This window comes from Loxodonta africana, chromosome 18, assembly GCF_030014295.1.
Source record: "Loxodonta africana isolate mLoxAfr1 chromosome 18, mLoxAfr1.hap2, whole genome shotgun sequence".
NCBI lineage: Eukaryota > Metazoa > Chordata > Mammalia > Proboscidea > Elephantidae > Loxodonta > Loxodonta africana.
Genome location: NC_087359.1, coordinates 52331693 through 52340920, shown reverse-complemented (window position 1 = coordinate 52340920; position 9228 = coordinate 52331693). Strand labels below are relative to the sequence as shown.

Sequence of the window (9228 nt, the reverse complement as noted above, 5' to 3'; positions counted from 1 at the left end):
GTAATTTCATTGATATTTTATAATTAATTCAGCCATTATAAAGACTGTTCAGATCCTCTTAGGATTAGAGAGGAAGAAACTCTTTTTCTCCTATGTTAATTACGGTGCAAATAAAAATAAAACGGAGATTATAATCAGAATATTTTTAAGAAACAATGCAAAACTTTGACTTTTTCTCCAATAGAAAAGTATATAAAGGACCTAGCTACCTAGCTCCTGGATTGTAATTTCTATGAGGACCAGGAGGGTGTCTGCTTTTTAAAAATTTTTTTAATCATTTTATTCCTTATGCCAAGCATGTGCCAGGACCTTGAGTACACTACATCCAATACTTGTGTTGAAAAGTTCGTACCCATCTCTCCACGCTGCTCCTTTTCTGGGTTACTCAAAGCTTTTCTGGTTTAGGAGTCCTATTTGCCGGTCAGACGAGGGTGCTTCCCTGACTCAGAGACTTGCTTGGGGAACGGATGGTTACCCAGGGAAAGGAATACGTGGTTTCTGTTCTCCAGAAATGTCAGTTTCTGGGCAGGGTTTAGACTTCCCTAGTCCCACCCCTGGCCTTGCATTCTTGCTCAGTGGGCGGGCAGAAGCGTATAAATTTTGGCAGCTCTTAACCCTGCTGCCTTTCTACCAAAGGCTTCCAACAGCAACATGAAGCTGATAGGCTTCCTCATCCTTGTGACCCTTCTCGCCCTCAGCCTAGAAGTGCAAGAGCTTCAGGCTGCTGTGAGATCCTTGAAACTTCTGGGTGAGTCCAGGCAGCAGGCAACCTCATTCTTCTTTGAATGAGGGAGCCAGAAAGTGGGGAATCGGAGACCAGTGTGTGCAGGGGGAGGAGGGGAGAATAGGGGAGAAGACAAAAACATGCTCCTTAAGGGGCCACTGCAGGGCCACACCTTGACTGCCACCACCAGCTCCCCAGCCCAAAATCTCTCTGCTTCTGCCCCACTTTCTGCCCCTCCTTTCCCTGGGTCATCCCTCCATCCAGACTTTCCACTCCTCTCTTGCCCCCTCTGCAACTCTGCTCCATTAGCCACTCTCCATCTCTCCATCAGCTCCTTCTTCCCCGGCTCTTTCCTTCTCACTACAAATCAATTCGATCACCTGGAGAAAACATTTTCTTAATCAGGCTAAACAATATCATCTTAATCTATTCTTTCCCTTTACCATCAACATTCTCCAAGGAGTAGACTTTATTCCCTCCCTTCGAGTCCCCGTAACTCATTTCTTAACCCCTTGAAGACTGACTATAGCCTCCATCCCTGCCCCATCACTCTCCTGAAACTTCTCTCTTAGGTCTTGTTGACAAACCACTTGCCTCTCTTCAGCTGCCAAAGTCTTTACCCTCTGCAACATGTGACACTGTTTTCCACTCCCTCAATGCTCCAGCTTTCTTCTCTCTGGGATTCTCTTTCACTGTATCTTTTGTTTTTCCCTTCTTCTCACAAAATATTATGGGATTTAACTTTTGCTCCTCTCTCTTCTTTGCTCCTCTTTCCTTACATTGAACTGGTTGCCAAATACAGCCCATTTTTTGAAATTGTCTCTTGCATGTGTTCCTTCCTTCCTATGTCCCCTCGCCGCACTGTATTTCCTACCCGGATTACTCCATGCTTGAGCCATTGCAGGTCCCTCGGTGTTGCAAAAGGTTTATGCTTGATTGATAATCTAAAGGTCGGCAGTTCAAACCCACCCAGCGGCACCATGAAAGAAAGGCCTGGTGATCTGCTTCTGTAAGATCTCAGCCAAGAAAATCCTATGGAGCAGTTCTACTCTGTAACACATGGGGTCGCCAAGAATCGGAATTGACTTGACAGCAACAGGTTTGGTTTTTATTTATTTATTTTCGGAGCCATTGCAATAATTTCCAAATAGCTCTGCCTGCCTCTCTTTCTTCTGAAATTTGCTTGCTTGTTAAATCCTAGTCCATAATGCACCGTCAAACCAGAAAAATCTTCCCAAGTAAGTGGCAATCCCATCCTTCTCCGGCCTACCAAATGAAGTCCAAACCTCTGAGGCCCTCAAGATCTGCCCTCTCTACCTTTGCCCCTTTTTTTCTTGCTTAACTTCCAACACTTCTCCAACACCTATCCAGCCCTCCAGCTGAAATGGAAAGTCTCCATTTGCCGTTTCTCCTGTCTACATTGCTTTGTAGGGCCAGAACTAGGGTGAGGCAGATGAGGCACTCAGGGTACAAAAATCTGAGGAGGCATGTGCTCTCAGGGTTGTGCAAGTGCCTCCTTAAATTCTGCCCTCTAAGCACCCAACTGAACTTCGCCCTAGCCCTCCCCTCCCCCCATTGTATGTTTCCCCTTGTGATTGCTAGTGGTTCTTTTCTCTTCTTGCAACACTCCACCACTCCCCTGAATTCTGCCTTGAAAACTGCCTGCATCTCAAGACTCACCTTTTCTGATTAACCTAATTGGAAGTCAGGTCTTCTCCTCTCTGAGCCCCTTTAGTCATCTAAAGATACCTTCTTATCACATACTGCTTTGTTTTTTGAACTTTGAACTTAAGTCTTACCTCTGTTATTAGACTAGAAGCTGCTTGAAGGTAATGACCCTGTCTTACATCTTTGTAACCCCTCAACAATTTACCTCTAGGCTTTATACCTGGGAGCCCTGGCGGAGCAGTAGTTAAGCATTCAGCTGCCAGCAGAAAGGTTGGTGGTTTGAACCTACCAACGGCTCTGAAGGAGAAAGATGGCTCTGAAGGAGAAAGACCTGGCAGTCTATTTCCATAAAGATCACAGCCTTGGAAACCTATGGGCAGTTCTACTCTGTCCTATAGGGTTGCTATGAGTTGGAATTGACTCCATGGCAGTGGGTTTTTTTTAGGGGATGCATTATACAAGGAGCCCTAGTGGCACAATGGTTAAGCGCTGGGCTGCTAACTGAAAGGTTGGTGGTTCGAACCTACCAGCTGCTCTGTGGGAGAAAGATGTGGCAGTCTGCTTCCGTAAAGATTACTGCCTTGGAAACCCTATGGGGCAGTTCTACTCTGTCCTATAGGGTTGCTGTGAGTCCGAGTCCACTCAACAGCAACGGGTTTGGTTTTTTTTGGTTTATGCTTTATATTATACATACAGTCTCTGGGTGGTGGAAATGGTTATCACACTTAGCTGCTAACTGAAAGTTTGGAGGTTCAAGTCTACCCAGAGGTACCTCAGAAGTCAGGCCTGGTGATCTACTTCTGAAAAGTCAGCCACCAAAAACTCTATGGAACACAGTTCTACTCTGACACACATAGGGTCACCATGAATCAGAATTAACTGAACGGCAACTGGCTGTATGCTTTACACTTAGGAAGAAATTAACAGATAATGTATATACTTAATGAATGATCTAACTGCTATAAGTGGGGACAAGGGATCTTCAACCTTCTCACCACAAATCGACAACGGCTAATAGGAGCAAGGAGAGATGGTATTGCTCTTCTCAGAGGCCAATCTACAAGTACATTGCAGATATCCCACCAGCCCCTCTTCTTACACCTCTCAGAAATTGCTAATCAGTCACAACACTCTTTCTCTTTGAGCTGGGCCAAGGCATCTGAGACCTCTCAGAACACCATTCAGATAGCCACCTTCATTGGCTGGAGTTGACACTGGAGGATAAAACCCATTTCCTCTGCTGGATTCAAGGGCCCCATTTTACAGACGAGGAAACAAAGGCCCAGAAAGGTCCAGAAACAGAATCAGATAAACTCCTGAGAATAGCTGAGTATCCACTCAAGGCAGAACACACATTCATTCACCCAGGGCTCTGCACATGTTTTGCTAGAAGCCCCTGTAGAGTCTTACCTCATTTCTTGGACCAACTTCATTGTCCAACTTCAGAGCCAACCTTGAGGCCCTGGGAACTTGGAGAGCCTCCACTCAGGTTAGGAAGACTCCTTGAAATGTGGAGATGTACAATTCATGTCTGGGTCAGTTTTACCATGTGGCACAGCAGAAGGAAATTGGGCCCAGAAGCCAGGCAGGGCTAGGGTTGGATCCCACTTCTGTAGCACTTAATGGTCATATCTCTGCAAGCTCCAGCTCCCACACCTGTAAAACAATGCTAGTAAGTCCCACATCACAGGGTGGCTGTAAGGCACCCTGGTTGGCACTCGGTCAATGGGAGGCCATCTTTCTCTGCTCCTTTCCCTGCAGAGTGGAAAGATGACTTTCCACTTAAGTCATCCCTGGTCTTGCCTTTTTGGGCTTCCCCTCCACAAACACAATGATCCCCATCTTTAATGTAGGTCTTACTCTCAATTAAATGAGATTACTTAGGTGAATGCATTGTTTTTTTACTGAAATAGATAAGATATAGAGTATTATTCTGCCAGTAATCATTTATAAATTGTATCATGAACTGAACAACAAAAAAAAAAAAGGACAACTGACTGCTTAATCAAGGGCTGGCTCCCCACAGGACCTGTCCTAAAGCACAGTGGTTTTCATCCGGGTCTGTTCTAACATAGGTTCCTGCGTAGAACTCTGCAGAAGTGACTGGGACTGTGAGGCAGGGGAGCGGTGTGTCAGCAATGGTTGTGGCCACATCTGTGCTTCGGACTAAGGACAGGTAAGAAGTATAGGCTCTTCCCTGCTCCCCCAAACCTTGTCAACCCAGGCAGGTTGTACACTGGACCCAATGCGACTTTCCAGAAATGGGTGTAACAGAAGTCCAGCTGTCTCCCTATTGCCTCTCCCTCTTTACCCATCCTTCCCAAGAAAAAGGTGTGTCCATCACAGGATGGTGGTTTCCAACTGTTTAGAATAATTTCATTGCCTAGTAAATCCTGGAGGATAAACAGACTATTCAGTTGAACAAAAAAATGAAAATCATCTGCAGTCCCCTACTCCAAAATGATGTGTGCTTAACACCTTCATTCCTATTTTAACCACATTCATATTTTTCAGTGAAATGATCAGGGAACCAGAGTAGGCACAATGTGATCTCATTTTTATGTAAATATGAGATCACATCGTGCCTATTTTGGTTCCCTGATCATTTCACTTAAAAATAGCTAGTAAACACCTTTAAATATCAATGCCGATGCTGCTACCTGGTCATCTGTAATAGCCTTATAGAAATCTATCCTATACGCACACAACACCTTTGACTCAGCAACCTCCGCTAATACACATTTAAGATATTACTCATTCTTAGATTATTGTGACTGTACTGGGGACTAAATGGGTGGGCATGTCTCTACTAATTTCCTTGGGATAAATTCTAATTAGTACAATTACTGATCAAAGAGCATGCTCATTTTAAGGCCTTCGATGAACTTTGCCATGTTGACCTTTCTTGTAAAAATATTTCAGGGGCCATACAATGGTCCATCCATTTTCAGTAGCCATTTATTGAAAAAAAAAAAAAAAAAGCATAATAAAAAACTACAATGATTCAGTTTTGTTAAGCTGTATTAAACACAACAGAATCAACAGAGACTTGAAAAATAATCCATATGTGCTCAGAAGTTATTATTTGTTCAATCTATCCATAATACTTAGGGTGCTTATGGCCTTGCTGGCTCCTTGCAGTTGCTTATTAATTCATAGAATTGGGAACTATTTTGCCTCTCACTTGTATTCTGTGGATCCAGGTGCAGAAGCAATAAGTTTCATACATAATTTTTTTGTCCAGATGAAGACTTATCTTATGGGTCATTCTTTTTTTAACAACTGTTCATCACCTCCTAGAGTTCCTACCTTTGACAATGTGACTGTTTGGAGCTCCTTGTCCAGGAAGACATGAAAATGAGGGTTCAAGGATGAAGACCGCAAGGGCATGGGGCGGCGGGGCGGGGGGGGGGGGGCGGGAAGGGAAAAGAAGTTGTTTCTTTTAATAAATCATCATCATTAAAATAACCCAGACTACTTGAGGTATTTGGTTAGGGGTGGTGATGATGATGATGGTGAGGAGGAGGAAGAGAAGGTGGAGGGGGATAGACGCTATTTGTTGATTGCTTGCTATGCAACAAGGACTATGTTAAATTCTCCACAAGCATCATCTAATTTACCCTTATAACAACCCTGTGACTGTGTTTATTATGACCTCCATTTTATAGACAAGGACACTGAGATTTGGGGAAATTAAGTAATTTTCCCTAAATCACACAGCAGGTAAATGTCAGGGCCTGAACTATAATCCCAGGTCAAATTCCAAGGTCTAGGCATCATAGCAGAGAGGTTAGGATCTCAGACCCTGAATTCAATTCCTCTGGGCTTCAAAACTGACTCCACGACACAGCTATATGGCCTTCAGTGAGTGACCTAACCTTTCTGTGCTTCAGCTTCCCCATCTGTATAACATACCTTGTAGACCTACAAGAATAAAAGAGGTTAGTTCATGTAAAGCATTTGGCATAGTGCCTGACAGATACAAAACGTTCAATAAATATTAACTACAATCAAGAGGTGAGCCAATAACTCTTAGTCATAATTTTGTATGCCTCTAGAACTTCAAGGTTTAATTGGGATACGCTTTCTCCTGGTTTTCCCTGTTACAAAATATGGGAGAGAAAGACAGGCTTACAACTTCTGGTCTACATTTTTCACACACAGAGACTTAAGATTCAGCAGGCCCGGGGTTCCAGTCTGATTTTGACCAACTTACTGCCCACATGGCTCTTGATATACCAATTAAGCTCTCTGGCATCATTTCCTTACCAGTGAAAAGGTGAAAATAATAATATCCATCTCATTTGGGTGCTAAGATTTATAGAACTTTACAGTTCACAAAGCATTTTTGTAAACATCCCATTTGATTTTCATATCAACCAATAGGTGGCAAATAGGAGGCCCTCAATAAATAATTAAATATTGAGTTCATTCATTCTATCAACAAACATTCTGGGGCACCCACCATGTCTTGGGTGCTGTGCTAGCTCTGGGGATACAACTGCGAATCAGACAGGTGGTGCCTGTACCTTTACAGAACTCACATTCTAGAAAAGGAAACAGATAATAAGCAAATAAACAAAATAACCACAGATTATGATAAACGTTTTGAAGGAAATAAAAAATGGATGTGATTAGAGTAGGGACCAAGCTTACTTTAGTCAGGATGATCCATGGGTAATAAAAATTAAGTCTTGACTGGGTTCCAAAATGCTAAAAAAAAAAACCCTGAAATTCCAGAATGAAGTGCCAGTTCATCATATTCAAAATTTAAACCCGTCACCCACTGTAAGAATATAAAAAGGTTGACAATGGGGAGGAGAAGGGATGTGTCTGGTGATCTTCTTGGGAGAGAGATTTTGCCAAGCTGTGAGTTTCCACAGTTTGGGGGAGCAGGAAGCAGGTAGGCTGAACAATAGCCCCTAAAGACTTCCAGGCCATGATTCTTGGAACCTGTGAATGTTACCTTTTAATGGCAAAAGGGACTTTGCAGGTGTGATTAAGTTAAGGGTCTTGGGATGGAAGAGTATCCTGGATTATCCAGGTGGGCCCTAAATGTAATCACAAGTGTCATTATAAGAGAGAGGCAGAGGGAGACTTGACTACAGATGAGAAGAAGGCAATGTGATAATGGAAGCAGAGGTTTGGTCTTCTCAGAAAGTCCCAAGAATTGAGGAACCTGTCATTCCTTGCAATGGCCAATTCAGTGGAACATATTTGTATTGGTTCTCCTCCTTTCCCTGTTCATTCCTGAATAAATCACTCACACATCAACTTCATCTCCGGCTCTGCTTTCCAGGAACCCAGGCTAAGACACCTAGTCACTGGGTCTCAATTTCTGATCTTCTCCGAGCAAATGTTTGGATATCAAAAATGCACACACATACATGCACATATACAACACACATATATACATATCCCAGGAATAAGCAATATTATACAAGTATACCCATAAACCCACTCCCGTCGAGTAAATTCCGACTCATAGCAACCTTATAGGACAGAGAACTTGCCCTTAGGGTTTTCAGGGAGCGGCTGGTGGATTTGAACTGCCGAACTTTTGGTTAGCAGCTGAGTTCTTAACCACTATGCCATGAGGGACCATATACAAGTATAACCCATTGCCGTTGAGTCGATTCCGACTCATAGCAATCCTGTAGGACAGAGTAGAGCTGCCCCATAGGGTTTCTGAGGAGCTCCTGGTGGATTCGAACTGCCAATCTTTTGGTTAGCAGCAGTAGCTCTTAATCACTAAGCCACCAGGGTTTCCATATACAAGTATGGTGCTATCTAAATCTAAAACTCTTCTCCCCCAAAGAAACCTAAAGGTTTCAGCGCACTAGCTTTGCTAAAGCAAACCCTCCAGTTTTCATTGTCGAATAAAAGTGTTTTATTCTCAGGATAAAACGCACACATTCAGGTGACTACAAGGTTTTCCCTAAGAGCCAAGGGTGAAGGTCTACTTTTATGTTTTCATAACTCAAAGGCCCTAGAGATGGTTTTCTCAGTCTGCCCTAATGTGAATTCCACACATTAATCTCTTGGGTGGCTGAAAACTGTTCACAGATTTTAAAATGGCTATTTTATTTTCCAACTTCTTGACTTTAAGGCTTCAGAAAATCTTGAGGTGTTCAATGTCAACCAGGTTAGCCTTGTTTCTGTTAGTTGCACGGGGGAGTCCATTCCAACTCATGGCAACCTCATGTATGCAGAGCAGAACTGCCCCATAAAGGTTTCAAGGCTGTGACCTTTTGGAAACATCCCCAGGACTGTCTGCCAAGGTGCCTCTCGCTGGGTTCAAACCATCAACGTTTCAGCTAGTAGTTGAGTTGTTAAGCATTTGCACCACCGAGGGATAGGTCATCCTTAGGCAAGTTATAGTTTACATGATTCAACCCGTACTTTCAAATTACTTTTCTTGGGCTAAGTGTCTCATGACTCATGAGAGGATTCAGATTGGAAAACCGGGAGAAAGGGGAACAGAGTGCAGCTAGGTGTTGTTTAAGTTCGGGAAAGCTGCTCTACGTTCCATTAGCCAGCTATTACTCACACAGCCACAGGCAGCTACAAGGATACTGGGAAATGTAGCCTTTTATTCAGGGTGGCCTCGTGCCAGGATAAAAATCAGGGGTTCTACTGCTATGTAAGAAAAGGATGTCTTTGAACCAGCAGTTTCTGCCACCGCCATCCACAGCAGCCCCTCTCCGTCATGACATCCCTAGGATTCCCCTACCCCAGGCTAAATTTGGAATGTCAGTACTCAAGACTAATGTCACCCCTGTTCAGGAACAAGCTTTCTGAAAAGACAGTTTCCACTTCTCAGTTAGGATTTCAGA

At 43.4% G+C, this 9228-nt stretch overlaps 1 long non-coding RNA gene across 1 annotated transcript; it reads left to right on the top strand.

Moving 5' to 3' along the window:
* Nucleotides 1-612: 612 nt before the first annotated feature.
* On the top strand, nt 613-5793 carry LOC104846279 (uncharacterized). The gene is made up of 3 exons (XR_775841.3): nt 613-748; nt 4468-4568; nt 5693-5793. It is a non-coding gene; the product is annotated as an uncharacterized LOC104846279 (long non-coding RNA).
* The last annotated feature ends 3435 nt before the right edge of the window (nt 5794-9228 follow it).